Genomic DNA, 22,585 nt, shown 5'->3' with positions numbered 1-22,585 from the left:
AGTTATTTCTGGTGATAATAATGTTCACTTACTCACTCTCAGCTCACCCTCTTCCTCTCCACTGTAAAAGTTTTTTTCTTGAATTTTGCATGTGAGATGATTTATCCCATTCTACTTCTCCCTTTCATTTTCTCCCAGTGCATTCATCTCTCACTTTGATTACTTATTTAGATATCATTCCTTTATATTCAGTTTTCACCTATAACCTCTTTCTATATATACTACTTCTGTCCAACTAATGAGAAAATTTTTTATGAATTAAAAGTATCATCTTCCTTTGTAGGAAGGTAAACCATTTAACCTTACTTAATTTTTTTAGTGGGAAAATATCACTTTACTAAAACAAACCAAAACTCAAGTTCTTTCCTGATTACGTGTATTCTAATTTGTACACAAGTGTCTATAATTTAAAAGATTATTGTTTCACAATATTTGAGTTTGATATGAAAGAAGAAATTGGCATCAACTTTGTGTTTTTTTTCATGGAGGGACAAAGCAATTCTTGAATTTCTGATTAGCTAAAAAGGAAGACTTTTTTTTTTCTATAATTGGAACTTGATGCTATTTGAAAATCCCACTGCGTATAATATTCCTAGACAATGCACGGTAAAATTGATATCCTTTGTTATCTCCACTAATTGGAGTGCAAGCTTCTTAAAATTAGAGTATTTTTCCTTTACAATTTGCATGCCCTCTGCTTAGTACACTGTTTGATACATATCTAAGGCTTAATAAATGCTTTAGTCATGCATTTCCCAATAATTATCACAATGGTTACTTTAAAATTCTAATACATTCATTTAAATTCAAGCCAAAGAATAATATTTTCCCTTCCTTCTTTTCCTCCTTCCTTCCTTCTTTTCTTTTACAAATTTTGTTGTACAAAATGACTAATATGAAAATGTCTTTCATGACTGAACATGCACAATCTATAACAAATTATGTACCATCTCAGGGAGAAAGGAGGAAAGGGAGGGAGGGATAAGTTTTGGAACTCCAAACTTAAAAAAAAAGTAAAATATTAAAAAATACCTCTATGTGCAAAAAAATGACACAAAGTTCTTTGGACTCCTAATAGCTGAGCCCTATCTTTTTACTGAGCCTTAATTGTGGTGAACAAAACAGCTTCTGGGTCATTGGAAAAGAGAAACCATGGTGGAAGTGAAAGATAAATCATAAAGGAAAGGAGGATAGGGGCAGTAATATGGCTGGGTAATAAGTGCCCCAAAGCCCAGGCGACTGCTCTTATTATTTTTATTTTCCTGTACTGGGATTTTTAATTAATTTATTAATTTTTAATTTTCACCTTTCCTTTCCACAAGATTTTGGGTTCCAAATTTTCTCCCTATCTCTCTCCTTCTCCCAATCCAAGATACCATACATTCTGATTACCTTCCTCCAATCTGCCTTCCTTTCTATCACACCCCTCCCTTCCATTGCCCCCATCTCCTGTGTTTTCTTGTAGGGTAAGATAAAAATCTATGCTCCATTATCTGTATTTCTCATTTATCAGTTGCATGTAAAACAATTTTTAACATTCATTTTTAAAATTTTGAGTTCCAACTTCTCTCCCTTCCTCCTTCCCCATCTATCCCCACTAAGTAGGCAAGCAAGTCAATATAGGTTATACATGTGCAGTCATGCAAAAGACTTCCATAAAGGTCGCGTTGTGCAAGAATAACTATATTTTCCTCCATCCTATCCTACCCCCAATTTATTCTATTTCCTCTTTTGACCTTGTCCCTCCTCAAAAGTTTTTACTTCTAATTACTCCCTCTTCCCATCTATCATCCCACCACATGCCACTTTTTCCCTTCTCCCCTACCTTTCTAATGTAAGATAGATTTTCATAACAACTTTAATGTTCATGTTATTCCCTTTTTAAGACAAATGTGATGAGAGGAAACTTCACTTTTTCCCTCTTACTTTCCCCGTTTTCCCCTACTTTGAAAAAGTTATTGATTACCTCTTTTATGAGAGACAATTTTGCCCCATTCTATTTCTCCCTTTCTCCTCCCAATATATTCCTCTCTCACCCCTTAATTTGATTTTTTAGATATCATACCTTTCTATTCAACTTACCCTGTGCTGGCGCTCTCTCTCTCTCTCTCTCTCTCTCTCTCTCTCTCTCTCTCTCTCTCTCTCTCTCTGTCTCTCTCTCTCTGTCTCTCTCTCTCTCTCTCTCTCTCTCTCTATCTATTTATCTGTCTGTCTATCTATCTATCTATCTATCTATCTATCTATCTATCTATCTATCTATCTATCTATGTATCTATCTACATACACATACAAATACATACATACATACATATACACACACACATATATATATATATATATATAAAATTACTCCAACTACCCTAATAATGAGAAAAATCTCAACAGCTGCAAATGCTATCTTTCTATGTAAGAATGTAAACAGTTCAACTTTAGTAAGTCCCTTATGGTTTCTCTTTACTGTTTACCTTTTCATGCTTCTCTTGATTGTGTTTGAAATTCAAATTTTCTATTCAGCTCTGGTCTTTTCATCAAGAATGCTTGAAAGTCCTCTGTTTCATTCAATGGCCATTTTTCCCTGGAGTGTTATACTCAGTTTTACTGGGTAGGTGATTCTTGGTTTTAATCCTAGTTCCTTTGATTGTGGAATATCATATTCCAAGCCCTTTCGTCCCTTAGTGTAGAAGCTTGTGGATCTTGTGTTATGCTGATTTTATTTGCACAGTACTCGAATTGTTTCTTTCTGGCTGCTTCCAGTATTTGCTTCTTGACCTGGAAAGTGTTGAATTTGGCTGCAATATTCTTAGGAGATTTTCTTTTCGAATCTCTTTCAGGAGATGATCGCTGGATTCTTTCATTATTTATTTTACCCTCTGGTTCTAGAATATCACTGCAGCTTTCCTTGAAAATTTTATGACAGAAATTTTCTAGGCTCCTTTTTTGATTATGGCTTTCAAGTAGTCCCATAATTTTAAATTCTCACTCTTGGATCTATTTTCCAGGTCAGGTGTTTTTACTAATGAGATATTTCACTTTATCTGCTATTTTACATTCCTTTGGTTTTGTTTCACAATTTCTTAAGGTATCATAAAGTCGGTAGCTTCCATCTGCTCCATTATAATCTTTAAGGAATTATTTTCTGCAGTGAGCATGTGGATCTCCTTTTCCATCTGGTCAATTCTGCTTTATAGGACATTCTTCTCCCCACTGGCTTTATGGATCTCTTTGGCCATTTGGGTTGGTCTATTTTTTTTTTCCCTCAGGGAGTGAAACTGTTTCATTTCTGAGGAAGGTCATTCATACTTCACATTTTCCAATAGTTGTCACATATTACAAAACAGGAAATTTCTCTTCCCCACATCCTGAGAATACAGGTTTGGCAAAAGAAAAAAAAAAATTAAACCGCATCTATTTAGTACAAGCACAAAAATAAAAATAAATAAAAAACATTTTCTGTAACTGCTTTGGTTAGGGTCCATCCCTTTAGGGGTGGTACCAAAATTTTCTCTTTCAATTGAAAATAAAAAAATGCTAAAGCCCGAAAAAAACAAAGTTGCTGCCGGAATTGAGGAGGCTGTTCTTTTTCTATTTTCTTTTGTGCAGATGTTTCGGGTATCTCACCTTGCTGATAAAGATGTTTTTTTTTTTTTCTCTCATGTCTTTAATTTAAGAATAAAAATGTTTTAATCTTCTCAAAAATCTTGGCTAGTTTTTTCTTCCATTTTATTGATTGGGTGTTTCTTTGTTGTTGGTAAAGTGTTTAAGTTTTCATTTTTTTTGTTGTTGCTTTAGTACACCTGCAGTGGTAAAGGTGCCTATAGAGAGATAGACCTCACTCAACACTCCTGTGCTGAGTGTTTGGAAAAGGATTTTCATTTGATGCTTCAGCCACCTCTTTTCTGTCTTGTGAAGAAGGATTTTGAGGATGAGGTCAACAACGGTGGTTGTAGAGCTGGTAACTATGTGGAACTTCTGGCCATTGTGGGCCATTGGCACCATGCTGGTTTTCATTTTCTTCTGCCTCTCTGATAGCTGGGACAGGGTGGGGTCGAGAAGGGTCCACTAAACATATGGGACGACAGTTGGGATTTCGATGTGCCAAAGACAACTGAAGTTGTGTTCCTTCTGACATCCCAAACTTCATCTCCCCTCTCTCATCAACACTACAAGGAGGCCCACGACATCAGCCATAATAACCAAGTCAGTAACTGGGCCAAACTGCAGCATAGTGGCTACCTTTCCCAGGAACTCCATCTGTGCCAGTTACATTGGATACTTCTGCCCCCTTCTGTACTTCAACCACATCCAACTTTACATTTTCTTCATCATCCAAAGTAAGCAAATCATGTCTTCAATTATTTTTCTTGATGGCTTTCTGATGTACAAACACATCTTCTTTAGTGTCATTTCGATTCGTAAAACCATATCCATTTCTTAAGTTGAACCATTTGACATGCCAAAGACTTTGGTGGCAAGAACTTTCTTTTCAGGGTTTTCCGTGATTGAGAAGGTGGTGACCTGGCAGGGGGAGGGTGGGAGGTAGGACAGGGACAACGTTGCCACAGGGGTGGCTCCCTAGATGATGGCCACCAGGCTGGCAGTTGCTAGTAGGGCACTTGGGTGCAGGGTCCATGCTGCCACCAGGGCCGCTGGGACCTAAGGCTGGGAGGTGGGATCTCCTGTCTTGCTCATGCTATCCATAACTCTTCCCTCTGCCACCCCAGATGTTGGTCAGCAGTTGGTGGTGTTGGTGGTAGTCGTGGCAGCAGAGCCACTGCTGGAAAAGCCATGAGAGGCTTTGGAATGGGGTTGGTTTCATGTGCACTGCAGATGTGGGGATGTTACCAGGGAGACTGGAGCTGTAGGATTGGCAAGTCCACTCTATCTTACTGGATTAGTCTATTTTTTACAATGCTATTTACATCAAAATTTTTTGGGGGTCTCTGTCAAGCAGTTGACTCATTTTTCATGATGTTCTTGGATCACTCTCATTTCTCTTCCCAATATTTGCTCTATTTCTCTTACTTGATTTTCACAATTCTTTTTGAGTTCTTCCATGGCCTGTGATCAATTCATATTTTTCTTGGAATTTGTTCAGATCTATTTTTTAGACTTATTTGGCTGGTCTTGGCATCATCACTCTCTAGAGTTCATGCTATTATTCTGCCATTTTGGCTCCCCATATTAAATTTCTTATGATTGCTCTTCTTTGTTTACATTTTTATGCTTCTATTAAGTCTTATACATGAGAGCCAAATTTTCCAATCAGTTCTGGTTATTTCACCAGGAAAGCTTGAAAGTGTTCTATTTCATTGAATACTTTTATTCCTCTGAATGTATCATACTCACAGTATACTACACTTTACTACATAGGTGATTCCTAGTTCCGTTGCCCTCTGGAATATCGTATTCAAACTTCAAGGTCCTTTAATGTAGAAATCATTACATATTGTGTTTTCGTAACTGAGACTCCATGATACTTGAAATGTTTCTTTCTAGCTGCTGTCTATTTTCCCTTTGACATTGGAGCTCTGCAATTTTGCTATAGTATTAATGGGAGTTTTTGTTTTCAGATCTCTTACTCTGGTTCTACAATATAAGGAAAATTTTCCTTCATCATTTCCTGAAAGACATTATGTAAAGGATAGTAAAAGGAAGGGGGGGCTGAAAGAAGGAAGGGAAGACTGCAGGAGGTGATGGTCAAAAATTAAAACTCTGTTGTGGAGGTGAATGGAGAAGGGAGAGCTAAAAGCTGGATGGAGGGAAGACAGAGATAGGAATCCTAACTGTGACTGTGAATGGGACAGCACTACCATAAAAAAGAAAAGGATAGCAGAATGAATTAAAAACCATAATCCAACAATATGTTGTTTATAAAAAACTCATTTGAAACAGGGGGATACTCACAGGGTAAAGATAAAAGGTTGTAATAAAATATATAGTGCTTCAGCTGATGTAAAAAAAAAAGTGGGAGTAACAATCCTAACCTCATACCAAACAAAAGCAGAAATAGATCTAATCAAAAGAGATGAAGAAGGAAACTATATCCTGCTGAAAGTCACCATAGACAACGAAGCAATATCATTCCAAAACATATAAGCTCCAAATGGTATAGCATCAAAATTCTGAGAGGAGATGTTAAGGAAGTTACAGAAAGAAATAGAGAGCAAAAGTATAGAAACGGGGGACCTCAACCTCCCTTTCTCTGAACTTGATAAATCTAACCTTAAAATAAACAAAAAAGAAGTTAAGGAGGTGAATATACATACAGATAAGGTAGATTTGATAGATTTCTGTAGAAAATTGAATGGGGATAGAAAAGAATACACCTTTTTCTCAGTGGTACATTGCACATAGACAAAAATTGACCATGTACAAGGGCAAAAACCTCACAATTCAGTGCAGAAAGGCAGAGATAGTCAATGCATACTTCTCAGATACAAAGCAATACAAATTATATATAATAAAATGTTGTGGAAACATAGATAAACATTAATTAGAAAGTGAATAATCTAAACCTAAAGAATGAGTGGGTTAAAGAACAAATTACAGAAACAATCAGCAACTTCATTCAAGAGAATGAAAATAATGAGACAACCTATGAAATCTTATGGGATACTGAAAAAACAGTTCTTAGGGGGAGCGTTATATCTTTGAATGCCTATATGAAAAAAGTAGAGAAAGAGAAGATCAATGAATTGGGCATGCAGCTGCAAAAGCACGAAAAAGAACAAATTGAAAATCCCCAAGCAAATACCAAATTAGAAATACTGAAAACCAAAGGAGAGATTAATACAATTGAAATTAAGAAAGCTATTGAACTAATATATAAAACTGAGAGTTGGCTTTGTGAAAAAAAAACTGTAAAATTGATAAAACTTTGGTCAATTTAATTGAAAAAAGAAAGAAGAAAACCAAATTACCAATATCAAAAATGAAAGTGGTGAACGCACCTCCAATGATGAAGAAATTTAAAACAAAAATTGGAAATTACTTTCCCCAACTTTATGTGCATAAATTCAACAATGTAATTGAAATGGATGATTATTTTAAAAAATACAAATTTCCAGATTAACAGAAGAAAAATTTGAATACTTAAATAACTCTATCTCAGAAAAAGAAATTAAAGAAGCCACCAATGAACTCTGTAGGAAAAAATCTTCAAGGTTGGATGGATTAACAAGTGAATTCTATCAAACACATAAAGAACAGTTAATTCCAATACTATATAGACTATTTGGAAAAATTCGGGAAGGAGTTCTCAGAAATTCTTTTTATAATACAAATATGATTTTGATACCTAAACCAGGAAGAGTCAAAACAGAGAAAGAAAATTATAGATCGATTTCTCTAAAGAACATAGACGCAAAAATTTCAAATAAGATTTTAGCAAAAATCCACAGCAACTTATCTCAAAAATAATATATAGTGGTCAGGTAGAATTTATACCAGGAATGCAGGGCTGGTTCAGTATTAGGAAAACTAATGGCATTAGTGATGATGCCAACAACAACCCTAACAGAAACCACGGGATTATCTCAATACATGCAGAAAAAGTTTTTCACAAAAAAAGCAACATCTATTCCTATTAAGAACACTGGAGAGCATAAGAATAAATGGAACTTTCCATGGAATACTAAGCAGTATGTCCCTAATACCTTTAGCAAGCATAATATGCAAAGAAGATAAGCTACAGGCATTTCCAATAAGACCAAGGGTGAAACATTATGTCTATTATCGCCACTGTTATTTAATATGGTACTAGAAATTTTAACTGTAGCAATAAGAAGAAAAAGAAATTTCAGGAATTAGAATAGGTAAAGAACAAGCTAAGTTATCACTCTTTGCAGATGACATGATGTTACACGTAGAGAATTCCAGTGATTCATATAAAAAAAAAAATACTTAATCTAATAAACAACTTTGGCATTGTTGCAGGTTACATAATAAACCCATACAAATCTTCTGCATTTCTACATATTAGTAACAAAGCCCAACAGCAAGAGATAGGACGAAAAATCCGACTTAAAGCTAGGATAGACATTACAAACTATTTGGGAGTCTACCTGCCAAAACGAATCCAGGTCTATATGAATACATTTACAAGATACTTTTCCCACAAATAAAGTCTTGTCTAAGTAAGCGGAAAAACATCAGTTGCTCCTTGGAAGGCCAAGCCAATATAATAAAAATGATGATTCTACCTAAATTAATTTGTGTATTTAGTGGCATACCAATCAAATAATCAGAACATTAATTTCTACAGCTAGAAAAAATAATATCAAAATTTATCTGGAAGAACAAAAGGTCCAGAATATCAAGGAAACTAATGAAAGGGAATGCTGAGGAAGGTAGCCTAGCTCTACCAGATCTCAAATTTTATTATAAAGCAGCAATTATCAAAACCACTTGGTACAAGCTTAATAGACCAGTGGAATAGGTTACATACTCAAAACACAGTAATCAATGAATATAGCAACTTACTGTATGATAAACCCAAGGACCCCAGCTTCACACTCTTCGACAAAAGTTGCTGAGAAAATTGGATAACAGTGTGGCTGAAACTAGGCATAGAGTAATGCCTGACACCGTACACAAGAATAAATTCCAAATAGGTACATGATCTAGGTATAAAGATTGATATTATAAACATATTGGTGGAGAAAGGAATAGTATATTCATCATATTTATGGAGAAGGGAAGAATTTTTGACTAAAGAAGAGATAGACAACATTATGAAGTGTAAGATGGATAATTTTTATTACATTAAACTGAAAAATTTTTGCACAAACAAACGCAAGACAATCAAGATTAGGATGGAAGCAGAAAACTTCGAAAGGTTTTTTGCAACTAGTGTCTGTGATAAAGGCCTCATTTCTAAAATATATAGAGAACTAAGTCAAATGTCCAATAATACAATTCATTCCCATTTGATAAATGGTCCTAGGATATGAAGAGGCACTTTTCAGAGGAAGAAATTAAAGATATCAAGAGTCATATGATAAAATGCTCTAAGTCACTATTGATTAGAGAGATGCAAATCGAAACATCGCTGAGATACCACATCACACCTATCATGACAAAACACAAAGACGTTAAAAGTTGGAGAAGACATTGGAGAATTGGAACACTCATTCTTTGTTGGTGGAGCTCTGATCTGATCCAGTCATTCTGGAGAGTAATTTGGAACTATGCCCTAAGGCCTACAAAAATGTGCATACCCATTGAACTAGCAGTACTGTGTCCCCAAAAAATAATAAATGTAGGAATCGGCCAGGGACAAAAATATTTACAACAGCCCTCTTTGTGATGGCCAAAAACTGGAATTCAAGGGTGTGCTCATCAATTGGGGAATGTCTGAATAAATTGTGGTAAATGTATGTAATGGAATGTGATTTTGCTATAAGAAACAATGAACAGGAAGCCTTCAGAGAGGCCTGGAAAGACTTATATGATCTGATGCTAAGTGAAAGGAGCAGAATCAGAACAACTTTGTACAGAACAATAACCACAGTGTGCAAGGATTTATTTCTAGTAAACTTAGAACTGCATCACAATGCAAAGACTTAAAAAATTCCCAATGATCTTTTAAGGCAAAATGTCTCCCACACCCAGACAAAGAACTAAAGAATTCAGTCACAGAAAGTAGCAGATCATTTTCTTTTGTGTTACATTTTGGTTTGTTGTGTGATTTCTCCCATTCATTTTGTTCCTTTGCAACATGACCATTGTGAAAATGTCTTTAATAGGAATGTATGTGTAGAACCTATGTAAAATTCGATGCCATCTTGGAAAGAGAGGGAGTGGTAGGTAGGAAGGAGGGTGAAGAAGGGAAAAATCAAAGTTACATGGTCGTGACTGCAGAGCACTGAAAATGAATCAAATATAAAATATAAAAAAGACATTATCTACTCTGTTTTTTTTTCATAGCTTTCACATAGTCAAATTTTTCTGTAATTGCTTATCTGCGATCTATTTTCCAGGTCTTATTGTTCCTCCAATGTGATATTTCATTCTCTTCTTCTTTCCTTCATTCTTTTAGCTTTGTTTTATTATTTTTTGATTTCTCATAAAGTCATTCACTTCCATGTGTTCCATTTGAATTTTTATGTAATTATTTGTTTCAGTGATTTTTTTTATCTCAGTTTTTTTTGACAATTCTTTTTAAGGATTGTTTTTATTCTGCAGTGAATTTTTGTGCCTCTTCCCATTTGGCCAATTCTGTTTTTTAATACATTCTTCCCCTCATTGGATTTTTGAGCTTTAAAAAAAAAATTTGGCCTCTTAGCACGTGTGGAGCCAAAGAGAAAAGTAGGGCTCCGCTTCTTTTCTTTCCTCTCTCCCCTCCCCCTCTCTCCCCGCTTGTACTTCTACTTCCAATCCCTTAAGCTTAGCCTCCTTAGGAAATCTCCCCCTCTTCCTCCTAAGGAAGAACCTCCCTGCACTTGTAACCGATTCCCTGGAATAAAGCTCAACCCCTGTTCGACTCTGGAACGTCCTTTCTCTCATATGTGCATCCGGCGTGGCCAGCCGAAGACCTGGGACAGGTAGGAAAGACTCGGGTAGCCCAATACAGGCCTCTAGGCTTGGCAGTTGGCGCCCCAACAGGGATTGGGAGCGTAGATAATCCTGGGTGCTTTTGGGGTACACCCGGAAGGGGCTGTGAAAGAAGCGAGTCCCGAATCCTAGATTCGGAAGGAGAGAAAGGGGAGAGAAGCTTCCCAAACCCCTGGGAAAAGGGCGGAGATGGGGAATCTATTGCCAGTAATAAAGCCAGAGGAACAGGAGGTCTGGGCTGAGAAACTTCACAGGGAATGCAGGAAGGCGGGGGTCACAATAGAGTTAGATGACCTCCGAGAATTTTGTGAAAGGATTTGGAAAGTTTCTCCTTGGCTCAAGCAGGCAGGAATATCAAGAGAAAAATGGGGAGCGGTCAGAGAGCAAATGACTGCTTACGAGCAACAATACCCTGGGGAGCTGGAGGATTTAGATTTCCTGATATTCGGTGTAATTAAAAGCCTGCTGGAAGGGCCGGAGAGGCCAGGGCGGGATTGGAATGAGAGTGGAAGCGGAGAGAGGGGAGGGGAGAACACGGGAGGAACGGAGAGTCCAGGCAAGCAGAAAGTTAAGCGGAAAGTTAAGGAGCGTAAAGAAAAAATAGACCCGGAGCTCCATCTAGCGGATGGAAAAGGCGAGGCAGGGGAGAACACGCCGTGCCTTCCCTCCGCGCCTCCTTATAACCTGCTCCATTGGTCAGACAGTTCAGGGCCACAGTCCAGTTTGGAAAAAGGAATAAGAAAGGCTATAGAGAATGGAGAAGATGTAGGGACATTTCCTGTGTTAGAAATAGAGGACCCCAGTGTCCCCGGTGGGGTTCGGAGGAGCCACATACCTATAGAGTGGAAGAGAGTGGCGACTCTTAAAGAGGCTTGTACCAAGCACGGCCCTAATTCACCCTTTGTCATAGCCATGCTTGAAACTCTCAGTGGTCAGTTCGTTCTGACTCCTAATGACTGGAAGAGCTTAGCTAGAGCCTGCCTTACCCCTGGGCAGAAAGAGATAAGTACAGGGAGGGGCCAGGATCAGCTTGCCATAGCTATTGCCCTTCCTTTAAAGCACTCAGTTCAAATCCAGTTACTAAAGGAAATAGGACAGAATAGACCTGAGTGTACAATCTGGCTTAACGGAATTCCCATGACTGGCCTCCTTGATACTGGAGCGGATAGGACCTGCCTTAGCGGTCGCTCAGTACCCCGGCACTGGAAGCTTAAAGAAAGCCAGAGACCAGTGTGGGGAATAGGAGGGTGCCAAAATACCTTAGAGACAATGCACCCAGTAAAGTGGGAGGCAGAGGATCGCCAAGGGACCGTATGGCCGTTGGTGATTCCAGGACTTAGTTTTAACATCTGGGGCAGGGACATTATGAGCCGCCTCGGGATGAGGTTATCAAATTTTTAGTAAGGGCCATTGCAGTTGCACTGGAGTCTCCACCCTTGAATTGGAAGTCAGACACCCCGATTTGGGTGGAGCAATGGCCCCTGACTCCAGAAAAACTCCAGGCACTACAACTATTGGTTAAGGAGCAATTAGAAAAAGGAAATATAGAACCATCAAAGTCACCCTGGAATGCTCCTGTGTTTGTTATAAAGAAAAAATCCGGGAAATTCAGGTTCCTTACAGATCTAAGGAAGGTAAATCAGTCTCTCATGCCTATGGGAGCCCTGCAACCAGGTCTCCCTTCTCCTAATGCCATCCCGGAGGGTTGGTCACTTATAATCATTGATATTCAGGATTGTTTTTTTTCCATTCCTTTAAACAAAGTAGATTGTCCTCGGTTTGCTTTTACAATACCTCACCCCAATAACGAAGGACCTGCAAAGAGGTATCAGTGGAAGGTATTGCCCCAAGGTATGAGTTGCAGCCCCACCATCTGCCAGTGGTATGTTAATCAAGCCTTAGAAAGCCCCAGACAGCAATACCAATGCAAAATCATCCATTATATGGATGACATCCTTATAGCTGCACCTCAGCTCAAGGAACTGGAGAAGTGTTTCCAAGCAGTAGAAAGGAACCTTTTAGGACTAGGATTAGTTATTCCTCCTGAAAAGATACAGAGAGGACCCAATTACAAATATTTGGGATATCAGATACAGGACACCATCATTCAGCCGGAACCCCCAAAATGGGATATAAAGATCCAAACACTCAATGATGCTCAGAAACTAGTAGGAGCTATCCAATGGATAAGATCAAAGGTGCCTATACCTTTACCTCTCATGCAACCTTTATATTCACTATTGACAGGAGACTCTGCTTTAAATTCCCCACGAACATTGACTCCTGAAGCAGCCAAGGCCATAGAGGCAATAAAAAAACAATTTTTAGAGTCCACCACATTTCGGTTGGATCCAGGAGGAGATCTGGAGGTATCTATTATCTCCACCACACCTCCCTATGCCGTCATACACCAAAAAGAGAAGCCCCTAGAGTGGGTATATTTAAGTAAAACAGGAAGCAGTTTACTAAACAAGCGGGAATTTCTAGGACGGTTAGCACTAGAGGCAGTAAGAAGAGCCACCCACATATACCAAAAACAGCCAATTCTTTATGCTACACTCACCACTAAGGATGTAGAAGAGTTAGCTCAGAATCATGTTTCTTGGGCCACTATACTCCACTGGGCCCAGATGAAACCAAATTCGACTTTCCTATTCAAAGAATTATTACAGTGGGCCCCAGCACCAGTGAAAAGGTACTCACCAAACCCAGTAGAAGGGCCTAACATTTTTACAGATGCCACGAAACATCACAAGGCATCTATTTATAGTTAACACACCCTACACCTCTAATGAATTGGAAGCTATAATCCAAGCTCTCCAAATATATAGTGACATACCCATTAATATTATCACTGATAGTCAGTACCCCGCAAGGAAAGTAATACCCAGGCTGGATATAAAGACACATGGGCCATGGTAAAGGATATGGCCTCAGGGAAATGGAAAGGTCCGTATAAGATACTAATATGGGGTCCAGGGTATGTTTGTGTCTCCACAGGAAAAGGTGATGCGTGGATTCCCATTAGAAGGATCCGTAGGTGGGAACCGAGGTCGGAGATGACTTAGACGCAGGAGGCGGAGACCCCGGAGAGCCCAGAGACCCCGGAGAAGGATCATACACCACCTGAGCCTGCTGCTGACAGCTTTAACCTTGCTGCCCAGAAAGGAAGCAGCCCTCATCACAACCGCAGACACTGCTGCTGACAGCTTCAATCTAGGCATCCTTTTTTCGCCAGCTGAATGAGGACTTTGATATCACAAACCCAGGACACTTGGGTGGGGAGGAGGTGACCAATTTTCCACCTGTATAGATCCATTTGCAAGATTAAGGGAGTGGTGATGTGTAAGGCGCCTACACCAGCTGCTCCTCTTAAAATATGCTTTGGGATTAGTTGATTGCACTTCCACTGTTGTAATTCAGCCATTTAGTTTCATCTTTGTTTTATTTGATGCCTCCCTTTGTCAGTTGTGCTAGCTGCAGATTTCTGTGTGAATGAAGTCTTGTTGTAAGGTACTCATATGCTAAAGGCCTTCCTAATCCACTCAGCCTCCAGCCACTGTTTGCTCTAGAGCCAGGTGAGCTCCGCGCATAACAAAGAAGGGGATATGTTGGGACTGGAAGCTCAATTCCGTGTGGACAGTCTCGGGCAGGTAAAAGTGGGACTTCTAAATCTTAGAGTCTTACGAGGCCCTCCATGAACAGTGGGGGTTCGAGAAGGTCAGACTGAGCTAGCTCGGCTAGCTCGGGTATTTCCGCCTCTTCCCCGGAGATACCTGATGGGTGGAGTCTCCCTGCCCTCGAGGTCGTCCCGGATTGGAGCACACCTAGTTACCTAACAGCACGGTATTGAGATGCAAACTGTGTGGCTGAAGATTAAGTAGGAATGAGGAAGCCAGAAAGCTCTCTCTTAGCACGTGTGGAGCCAAAGAGAAAAGTAGGGCTCCACTTCTTTTCTTTCCTCTCTCCCCTCCCCCTCTCTCCCCGCTTGTACTTCTACTTCTCATCCCTTAAGCTTAGCCTCCTTAGGAAATCTCCCCCTCTTCCTCCTAAGGAAGACCCCCCTGCACTTGTAACCGATTCCCTGGAATAAAGCTCAACCCCTGTTCGAAAAAAAAAAAAAAATTTGGGTCATTTTGTTAAGGTATTATTTTCTTAAATATTTTGTGTATCTCTTTCGCCAAGCTTTGACACTTTTTTCATGATAGTCCAGGATCACTGTAATGTCTCTTCTCATTTTTCCATCTACCTCTGTTACTTGCTTTTCAAAATGCTGTCTGCCTCTTCAATAGCCTGAGATCAATTCATGTTTTTCTTCAAGGCTTTGGATGCAGAAACTTTGACTTTGTTATCTTTTTATGAGTGTATTTTGATTGTGTCTGTCACCATAGTGAGTATTTATGGCCAGAATTTATTTTTCTCCTTTTGACTTTTTAACCCAGCCTATCATTTAATTTTCAAACCTTTATCGACATTGGGCTATGCTTACAGGGTGGAGGGTGTACTCTCCCAAGGCTCAGAGATTTTGTCCAGCTGTTTTCAATAAAATTCTAGGAACCTGCAAATTTTCAGTTCTTCCAAAGTTGTGTGATTTAAGGAGAGATATTTTCTACTCTCCTAGCCTATGCTTTGGTTTGTGATGACAAGCACTCTTTTTTGCCCTGGAATGGTAAGTAACATCCTTGGTTCACTGTAGTCACAAGCTCTGATGTGGTAGTGCTCACTGTTGCCCTGAGACTGACACTTAGAACTGGGATCAGGATCTTAGTGTGAGTAAAATAGCAAGATTGTCCCTTAGTTCTTGAAAAGAGACACCTGTAATCTCCTTCTAACCAGTTGTTCTACACCCTTACTGCCTGTAGCATTTTGGAGTAATTTGGAAAGTGCTCAGGTGAGTTTCTGCCTATACTTCCTCATCTTGACTCTGCCTCTGGAAAATCATGTTCATCCATTTTCACCTCTTTCCTTAACACAGTTCTGAAAGAGCTATATTCCTTTTCTTTAATTTTTTTTCACAAAATTATTTGTACAACCATAGGTTGTAGAGTTTAGGATAGGGGAGAAGTTTATTTGTCTGAAAGTTATACTTGCCATTGATTTAAGCCATTCTAAAAACATACTGACTAGTAACCTTAGAAAACTTGAGCTATAGAATATCTTAGAGGTGATTTATATCAAATTTATGATTTCTCAAGTGGGAAAGTTATACAAGGTACTATACTAACTTTTCAAAGTCATGTGGATATTAATAGCAGTAAGAAACCCATTACTGAGGCCTCTAACTTCCAACCCAGTGTCCATGCACAGTGCCATTTTGCCACATTGAAGTTTTATAATTTATTAATTTACTTTTTAATATTTTTGAACTGTTTTTTATGTTAACCTTCCAGGTATTCCAGCATGATGCTTTACTACGATAGGCATTGAATAAATATATTTAAAATTTGTATCACAAAATAGACATTAGGAGATTGATGCTTTAGCAGTTTTTAGACTTACCAGAACATGATCTTGAATTTCTCACATCTTATTCATATATATATGTATATATATATATGTGTGTGTATGTATACAAATGTGTGTGTGTGTGTGTGTATATGTATATATATATATATATATATATGTACATGTATATATGAATAGAAAGTTCCTTTCTATCAGAAAAGGAGAAAGAACTATTTTCTTTTTTTTTTTTATTTAACTTTTAACAATTATTTTCACACAATTTTGGGTTACAAATTTTCTCCCCTTTTATCCCCTCCCCCCCCCAGACCCAAGCTTTCTAATTGCCCCTGTGACCTATCTGCTCTCTCCTCTATCCTCCCTCCCTGCCCTTGTCTCCGTCTTCTCTTTTGTCCTGTAAGGCCAGATAGCTTTCTTGACCCCTTAACCTGTATTTCTTGTTACCCAGTGGTAAGAACATTACATTTGGTCCTAACACTTTGAGTTCCAACTTCTTTAGCTCCCTCCCTCTCCACCTCTTCCCCTTGGAAGACAGGCAATTCAATATAGGCCATATCTGTTTAGTTTTGCAAATGATTTCCATACTAGTTGTGTTGTATAGGACTAACTATATTTCCCTCCATCCTATCCTGTCCCTCATTACTTCTATTTTCTTATGGTCCTTTCCCTCCCCATGAGTGTCGATATCGTATTACATTCTCCTCCCCTACCCTCCCCTCTATCCTCTCCCCCACCCTGCTTGTGCCCCTGTCCCCCACTCTCCTGTATTATGAGATAGGTTTTCCTATCAAAATGAGTGTGCATTATATTCTTTCCTTTAGTGGAATGTGATGAGAGTAGACCTCATGTTTTTCTCTTGCCTGCTCTCTTTATCCCACCACTAATAAGTCTTTTGCTTTCCTCTTTTATGAGAGATAATTTGCCCCATATAACTTCTCCCTTTCTCCTCCCAATATTTCTCTCTCAGTTTGATTTCATTTTTTTTAAAGATATGATCCCATCCTCTTCAATTCACTCTGTGCACTCTGTCTCTATGTGTGTGTGTGTGTGTGTGTGTGCATGTCTGTGTGTGTGTGTACTCCCACCCAGTACCCAGATACTGAAATGTTTCAAGAGTTACAAATATTGTCTTTCCATGTAGGAATGTAAACAGTTCAACTTTAGTAAGTCCCTTATGACTTCTCTTTGCTGTTCACCTTTTCATGGTTCTCTTCATTCTTGTGTTAGATAGTCAAATTTTCTTTTCAGCTCTGGTCTTTTCATCAGGAAAATTTGAAAGTCCTCTATTTCATTGAAAGACCATTTTTTCTCCTGAAGTACTATACTCAGTTTTGCTGGGTAGGTGATTCTTGGCTTCAGTCCTAGTTCCTTTGACTTCTGGAATATCCTATTCCATTCCATTCTATCCCTCAATGTAGAGGGTGCCAGATCTTGTGCTATCCTGTATTCCACAATACTTGAATTGTTTCTTTCTAGCTGCTTGCAGTATTTTCTCTTTCACCTGGGAATTCTGGAATTTGGCAACAATGCTCCTAGGAGTTTCTCTTTTTGGATCTCTTTCATGCGGTGTTCTGCGGATTCCTTGAATATTTATTTTGCCTTCTGGTTCTAGAATCTCAGGGCAGTTTTCCTTGATAATTTCATGGATAATGATGTCTAGGTTCTTCTTTTGATCATGGTTTTCAGGTAGTCCCAGAATTTTTACATTGTCTCTCCTGATTCTATTTTCCAGGTTAGTTGTTTTTCCAATAAGATATTTCACATTATCTTCCATTTTTCGAATCTGCGCGGTATGTTCTGAGATATCTGTCTTTCTCATAAAGTCCTTAGCGTCCATCTGTACCATTCCAGTTTTGAAAGATCTATTTTCTTCAGTGAGCTTTTGAATCTCCTTTTCCATTTGGTTAATTCTGCTTTTGAAAGCATTCTTCTCCTCATTGGCCCCTTGCACCTCCCTTGCCAACTGAGTTAGGCTAGTTCTCAAGGTGCCAATTTCTTCAAGATTTTTTTGGTTCTCCTTTAGCAGGGAGTTGATCTGCTTTTCATGCTTCTCCCTCATCCCTCTCATTTCCCTTCCCAATCTTTCCTCCACCTCTCTAATTTGATTTTCAAAATTCCTCTTGAGCTCTTCCATGGCCCGAGCCCATTGGGTGGGCTGGGACACAGAATCCTCGATTTCTGTGTCTTTTCTCTGATGGCAAGCATTGTTCCTCCCCATCAGGAAGGAAGGGAGGAAGTGTCTTTTCTCCGAGAAAATACCCTTCAATAGTTTTATTCCTTTTGCCTTTTCTGGGCATTCTCCCCAATCAGTGACCTGACCTCTGAATGTTCTCCTCTCACCCCCCTCGCCTCCTGGTCCTCCCAGCCAGCGTTTGGGGACTGAGATTCAAATGCTGCTTCCTGCCTTAGGGTTTTTCCCGGGGGCAGGGCTGCTAATCAGTGTGAGAATTAAGCTCAGGTGGTCAGGGGCAGGGCCGCCTCTCTGGCTCAGTTCCCTCAAGGGGTTTATGCACAGACCTTCCACAATGGATCCAGGCTCCCGCCCGTTTGGGGAGCTCCTGTGTGTAGCCGCCTGTCAGCTTCTATCTCCTGGGGGGGCCCGAGCCATGGGGGCACCCCACTCCCCTCTCAACCCGCCAAAGAGACTATCCCACCTACCCCCGTCAGTCACCTGTTGGTGGGGGGGGCTTGTGCCGCAGCTGGAGATCCCGTCTCTGGAGCCTTCTCAGATCTGTGCCCCTCGGAGCCGAGCCGCCGCAGGTCCGGGCTGGGCTCCAAGTCTGCAGCACAACGGACCTTTTGCGAGAGGTTTGCAGCTCCCTCTGTGGGTGGGAAGACCCGCGTGGCCGCTGGAGATCCCGTCCCCGTAGCCCTCTCGGATCTTTTCCTTACGGTGTCGTGGCAGTGGCAGGGCTGCCCTCTGCTCCCTGTCCTGGCCCCCAGTCCACTGCGCAAAGGACCCCTCGCAAGAGGTTTGCAGGTCTCTCTGGAACAGAAATCTCCCTCGCTCCAATATTCCGTGGTCTCTGGGTGCAGAATTCACCCTGGGTTGCTCCCCTCTAGCCGTTCTGTGGTTTGTGGGTTCGGAGCTATGTGTATGTGCGTCTTTCTACTTTGCCATCTTGGCTCCACCCCTCGAAAGAACTATTTTCTTAGAAATAACTACATTGAGAATACCAAAATTTATCTGAACTTTGGTATTAGTACTTAAATGAAGATACAAGAAAATATTTAAAAAATTAACAGCAAGGTTTCTGGGTTCATTGTCAAGTACTTACTACCTCTTTCTTCCCTAACCCTATTTTGACTACACTTTTAAATATTTGGGCTTTTCAAGGTAATTTAGTTTGACCTGACTAATTAACTATGTGACTGAATTTCAATATTGTAATAAAAGGAGAAATTCATACATCACTCAGTAGTTAACAAAAGAATATTCATTTAGTCATAGCAAGGAATATTCATTAAGGACACCACCCTTTGATTCAGTTGATCAAGTAACTCCAGTCTCTGAAAAGCCCATTGTGATTCAGAACCTAAATCTCAGTGTAAGGGTAAATCTTCTTTTGGTTGCTTTTTAAGTTGAGAAATCAGAAAGTGATGTCAACAACCCAACCTTTAATATACTAAGGCAAGTAAATAGGAAGGATAATTTTCATACTTTTAAAGGGGAAGGAGGAACTGATGGGGTAATGAGACCTGGACCCATAAAAGAAAAGAACCATGTCTTTAAAAGCAATCTAGTCTCTGGATTTTCCAATACTTCTCAGCAGCCAAGATCCCTGAGTCCTCTGACTAAGGCAATTGTCCTACCCCAACCCACCTATGTCCCTCTTCTGTTAATCTGGGAAATTTATTGGATATCCCCTGTTGCTATAATATAATCCCTCTTTGCCCCTCCTAGAATCTTTAGTTTCTTTAAAGATTCAGACTTTTGTGGCCCAAGTTAAGAACTCTCTTCTTAGGGAAAAAATAACAAACTCTGTACAATTTTTTCATAAAACTAACACTATTATTTATTAGTTCAACGGTTTTCTTAATTTCAATTTTATTAATCTCTCCTTTGGTTTTCAGTATTTGTATTTTGGTATTTACTTGGGGATTTTCAATTTGTTCTTTCTTGAGATTTTTCAGCTTCATGCCCAATTTACTTATCTCCTCTTTCTCTATTTTCTTCATGTGGGCATTCAAAGATATAAAGCTACCCTTAAGAACTGCTTTTGTAGCATCCCATAAGATTTGTTAGGTTGTGTCAATATGGTCATTCTCTTGAATGAAGTTTTTTATTGTTTCTATGATTTGTTTTTTAACTCACTCTTTTAGGATTAGATTATTTACTTTCCAATGAATTTTTGATCTATCTTTCCATGGCCTTTTATTACATATGATTTTTATTGCTTTATGATCTGAGAAGGATGTATTTACTATCATTGCCTTTCTGCACTGGATTGCGAGGTTTTTATTCCCTGGCACATGGACAAATTTTGTATATGTGCCATGTACCACTGAGAAAAAGGTATATTCCTATCTATCCTCATTCAGTTTTTTCCAGAGATTTATCATATCTCTCTTATCCAGAGGTTTATTTACCTTCTTAACTTATTTCTTGTTTATTTTAAGGTTATTTTTATCAAGTTCAGAGAGGGGGAGGTTGAGGTTCCCCACTAGTAAAATTTTGCTGTCTATTTCTTACTGTAACTCCCTGAACTTCTTCTCTAAGAATTTGGATGCTGTACCACTTGGAGCATATATGTTTAGTAAAGACATTGCTTCATTTTTCATGGTACCTTTTAGCAGGGTATACTTTCCTTCCTTATCTCTTTTGATTAGATCTATTTCTCTTTTTGCTTTGTCTGAAATTAGAATCGCTACCCCTGCTTTTCTTACATCAGCTGAAGCACAATATATTCTGCTCCAACCTTTTATCTTTACACTGTGTGTATCTCCCCATTTCAAATGTGTTTCTTGTAGACAACATATTGTTGAATTATGGTTTCTAATCCATTCTGCAATCTGTCTCCATTTTATGAGAGAATTTATCCCATTCACATTCTTAAGTTCTTTTTTGTCTATATATTTTTTCACAACACGATAACTACATGCATTTTTTGTACTTCATAACTACAAAAAATGAAAATACTATTTAAGAGATAAATTCACATTTAACACATTCATTTAGTGCAACGTTTTGTGGAGATTGTCAGTGTTGGTTGGAGTGCTCTTCTAGGGACATCCCCTAAATAAATGGGGACCCTGACGCAGTGCCACGGAATTTAGCATAATGTCCTTACCACTTCAAACAAATAAAAAGAGACAAAACATATGTGGAAGTAAGATCGCCCCTGACTTCAAGGGCCCTCCATTTTGTTGGGGAGAGTCATAGACATATGTCAGCATATATAAAATATATACCATTCAAGGACATGGTCATTTATGTGGCAGTAGGTTATCAGCAGTTGGAAGGAATCAAGAAACTAGTAATTATTTCCATTTAATTTGCTTTCATTTAATATTCTATTTTCCCCTCAGAATCTAGCACTTCTGGGCTGTTTTCCTTGATGGTTTCTTGGAAGATATTGTCCAGATTCTATTCTTCATCATGGGCTTTCTGGTAGGCCTATAATTCTTAAATTTTCTCTCCTTGATCTATTTTCCAAGTCAGTTGTTTTTTCAATTAAATATTTTGCAATTTCTTCTATCTTTTCGGTGTTTAAATTTTGTTTGACTGATTTTTGATATCTCATAAAGTCATTAGCTTCTACTTATCCAATTCTAATTTTCGTCAAATTTCCTCCATTTCCTTCATCAACTGTTCCTTGAGTGATCTCTGTGCATGTAAGCAGTTCATAGCCCCTTCTGAATTTCAGATGGCAGTACAGTCTCAATACTGACCTCTTTGGTATTCGTGTTTTGGTCCTTGTCCCTATAGAAAGATTTTATGGTCTTTTCCTTTCTCCTTTGCTTCTTGGTCATGATGGTAAGGGTTTGTGTGTTGTGGCCTCTGGTTGTATCACCTAGACTCTAAAAAACTTGGTGCTGAACTGGCTGGTGTCAGAAACCAATGGCAAATGAAATCTGTTTGTGTTTCCCTGGATTAGCCCTGGAGCTAGCTTTTTCAGTGTGGGAGAGGGGTGGTCTATTAAAAGATGATCTCCTCACCTGAGCTAGAGCAAAGGCAAGCTCAATGCTTGGTGATCCAGGCTGCCTTCCCATTTCCCCTGGAGGGCTTAGGCACATCTGGGTCATAGTGTGAGGCTCCACACCCCTGGAACTCCAGCTGTCTGGGCCAGCTCTATTCCTCAGCCAAAGTAGGGGGAATATTCCTTTGTTATTTTTCTAGCCTCATGTGCTTTGAAACTGTTTGCCCCTTCTGCTGATTCCATTGATACAGGATTTTTCTGGGGAAGTATTTTATGATTCTTTCAAAGTCAACAAGGGGAGAGGAAGAGAGAATTTACTGATCACTCTGCCATTTTGTCTCCAGGAAGTTCAAGTAGGTGACTTTCAGACACTTAATCTGCTGGCTGAAAGACTCTGGGAAACTGCTGCAGATACCTGGGACTCCTTC

General features: G+C 39.2%; 1 pseudogene; it reads right to left on the bottom strand.

The window, feature by feature from the left end:
* Nucleotides 1–3,928: 3,928 nt before the first annotated feature.
* Nucleotides 3,929–22,263, bottom strand: LOC140512288 (Y-box-binding protein 3 pseudogene; annotated as a pseudogene).
* Nucleotides 22,264–22,585: the final 322 nt, after the last annotated feature.

Source organism: Notamacropus eugenii, chromosome 6, assembly GCF_028372415.1.
Source record: "Notamacropus eugenii isolate mMacEug1 chromosome 6, mMacEug1.pri_v2, whole genome shotgun sequence".
NCBI classification, from domain to species: domain Eukaryota; kingdom Metazoa; phylum Chordata; class Mammalia; order Diprotodontia; family Macropodidae; genus Notamacropus; species Notamacropus eugenii.
The sequence above is the reverse complement of the archived record's forward strand: the minus strand, read 5'-3'. Positions and strand labels throughout refer to the sequence as shown.